We start from the raw sequence: 3529 nt of genomic DNA, 5'->3' as shown, positions 1-3529 counted from the left end.
GGTGATGACTGTTGTCAGGATCAGCCCCAGGTTGTGAGTCTTGCATTGAGAGTCAGAGGCTGGATTGGAGGTGCGGTCCTGGGGGCAGGAATTGGGGAAGACCAAGTCCAGCTGGGTCTTATGCACTAGGGATTTAGCCCCTCGTGGAGCAGCACTAGTGCAAATCCCTAGTGTAGACAAGCAAAGCTACTGTGAACCACCATTTGCACGGTGCAGCGTGCGGTGGTTTCCGGCAGCATTAAGCTGCCCTGCTGCAAATCACAGCTGCCAGCGGCCTGCACGCCCCGCAGCAGCACCCGCACCCGGAGTGCCCAGGGAAGGCAAGGCCTAAGCTCGAAGTTTCTAAACCCCTGGAGCAGTGTGGCCAGAGGCCCCTTAGGTTTGTAGACTGGAGCAGGAAATAGAGGAAGGCAATGAGAAAGGACTGGACACAGAGCAAGCAAATCCAACCCCACCCAAAAGCAAAGACGAGCTCCCCTTCCCCCCCACGGACCCAGGTTACTCTAGTTTTCATGCTTCCTTAGAACAAGCCTGTCCCAGGAGCCTCTCTAGACCAAACAATCTTTGCTTCTGAACAAAGCAACCTTGGACACACACTTGGGACACATCAACAAAGTCCAGTTCTCATAACAACGTTCCCAGCATGCATCGGGGCCTCCTGAGCGTGACTTTGTCTATGTGATTTTAAGCCTTTTCCCAAAGTCCCAGGGTAATAGGCCAATGGCCTTGAGCCCAGTTCGGTCTCCCTCCCCTAGGTAGGCCGGTGCCAGCTTTCCCTGCATAACACAGGGAAGTGCATTGAAGAGTCTCGCCCTGAGTTCATTCTGGATGGGAGTGGGAGCTAGGGGATTCTTTGGGAACATGTCAGCCAGTTGGGGGCCCAGCACCCCAGGAGTAGACAGCTCTCCTGGCAAATGGTTTGTGACTAAAATCTACCCCACGCCCCTTTCCAACTCACTGGTAGCACAGGGCTGGCCTGTGGCAGGCTGAGGCCTAAATCTCCATGGAGCTCAGAAATTCTGATCCTGGAAACCGGGAGGGTTTCCCTACACAGCGTCTGTTCTAGGGCTTGGCAAACAGAAGCAAACACAAGCAGAACCCCCCAGCATTGCCCCCAGCCGGCTGCTTTTTGAGCCTGCTCAACTAGAAAGCTGCCAGGTCAGCTTGGCAGGGACCTCATAGACGTTCGCATCACAGTGTTACCTGGTGGCACCAACGGGCAAGAGAGGCAAGGTGGGCAGGGTGCCACCGCTGGCGGGGGGGGGGGGTTGATAGGGTGGGGAACAGCAGTACCTGCACCTTAAGGTCACTGGGTTCATCCATCCCAACCCCGTCTCCGCTCACTACATGCACATACAGCCCAACCATCAAGCGAGGAGATCACCCCTAAAGATTTATGACTTCCCTCTGAAGAACTATGCCCACAGGAGCTGGTGCCTCAACGCAGGGCCTCAGAGGGAACCAGACGCTAGGGTAAATCAAACTCTCTTAGAAACTCCAAGAGAAACTGCTGAGCTGGAATTGATATGCAAACTAGATACAATCAATTTAGGATTGAATAAGGACTGGGAATGGCTGAGCCATTACAAACATTGAATCTATCTCCCCTTGTAAGTATTCTCACACTTCTTATCAACCTGTCTGTACTGGGCCAGCTTGATTATCACTTCAAAAGGTTTTTTCTCGTACTAATTGGCCTCTCGGAGTTGGTAAGACAACTCCCACGTGTTCATGCTCTCTGTATGTGTATATCTCTCTCTCACTATATGTTCCATTCTATGCATCCGAAGAAGTGGGCAGTAGCCCACGAAAGCTGATGCTCAAATAAATGTGTTAGTCTCCAAGGTGCCACAAGTCCTCCTGTTCTTTTTGCGGATACAGACTAACACGGCGGCTACTCTGACACCTCTCTTCGAAATGGATTTCCAGCAAAAATGGCACAGGGGAGCTATGTGCTTTCACTCGCCCTGAGCTATGCCACATTCTTCCACTAGCCCAGCCCAGCCCACCCTGACCTTGTCAGCAGGTCTCTGCATCTCCTGCCCTCCGGGACAACCTCCCTTTCGCCCTGTTCCTCACTTCCCTCTCTCTCTTTTCAGATCTCAGCTGCTCACATCTTTCCTCCCTGGCCTGTACCTCTGGGTGCTATTGTAATGGCGTTATCTGCTCATCACATTGGAGTAGCGCTTGTGTGCAAGATACTATCCAACAGGCAGGCACATTGTATGGTAACGGCCTGGGGTTTGAACTTCCCTCCCCTCAGCAGCCAGATGAGTTCTCTGAATAAACAGTCTGTACTTGGATTTTCATCAATGGGAAGACAAGAAACCGGGGAGATAAACCGGAGATAAATAGCAAGGGTCTAAACGGTTACGGCTCACGAATCATTAGCCAGCTCTATTGTAAACACATCCCCCTAAGGAACTAGTAAATGATGACTCCCTCGTGTAAACACGGCAGCTCTTAGGCCTGGACTACAACTGTTTTTGTACTGGTGCAATTATGTTAACTAGGGGGGTGATTTTATTACTTTGGCCTGGTCTAAACTCAACATTTCTAGAAGCAGAGCTCTGTCTGTTAGGGATAGGATTTTTTTACCAACACAGCTGTACCGGTATAAGCCCTAGAATGGGCCCAGTTATACCAGCAAAAAAGCCCTTATGCTGGTATACCTCATTTTGTTTGGGGAGCTGTTACAGGTGATACAGGCAAAAGATCTCTTGGGCCAGAATAAGGTGCGTCTCCACTTGGAGTGGAGTGAAGACCAGGGCTTTCTACAGAAGACGAGCCTCTGAAAGTGGTACCAACACAACCCCTAGCATTGATGCAGTTACACCAGTATAAAGGTGCCTCAGGTCTCAGTTACACAAGCAAGTTTTACCAGCAGACAGACCTGTGTCAGACGGGAGTGTAAAAAAATCACGCCCCCGACCAACCGAGCTGTGCCCGCAGAAGCTGCAGTGTAGATGAAGTTACCCCAGTAAAAAATGTCCATTTGCCAGTAAAGGCTGTTCCACTGGGGAAACTGGTATAAACTAGAGCTTTTTTGGCTCTATCAGCTCCATATCCACTATACCAGCAAACCCTTTTACGTGTAGACAAGGCATGACTCAGCAATCCCATTATAAGCCCCTTTCATAGAGCTATAATTGTGTCCACACTAGAGGGTTGTTGCCAGTGCTTAATTTGTAATGGAAGAGGTGCTGGAGCTGATGCGGCAAGCCCAGAGGCGCCGGGGCTCTGAACTGCCAGGCCTAGAGGTGCCGGGGCTATGAACTGCCAGGCCCAGAGGTGCCAGGGCTCTGAACGGCCAGGCCCGGAGGTGCCGGGGCTATGAACGGCCAGGCCTGGAGGTGCCAGGGCTCTGAACTGCCAGGCCCAGAGGTGCAGGGGCTCTGAACTGCCAGGCCCGGAGGTGCCGGGGCTCTGAACGGCCAGGCCCGGAGGTGCCAGGGCTCTGAACTGCCAGGCCCGGAGGTGCCGGGGCTCTGAACTGCCAAGTCCGGAGGTGCCAGGGCTCTGAACTGCC

Source organism: Chrysemys picta, chromosome 8 (genome assembly GCF_011386835.1).
Source record: "Chrysemys picta bellii isolate R12L10 chromosome 8, ASM1138683v2, whole genome shotgun sequence".
Lineage (NCBI taxonomy): Eukaryota > Metazoa > Chordata > Testudines > Emydidae > Chrysemys > Chrysemys picta.
This window is presented reverse-complemented; position numbering follows the sequence as displayed.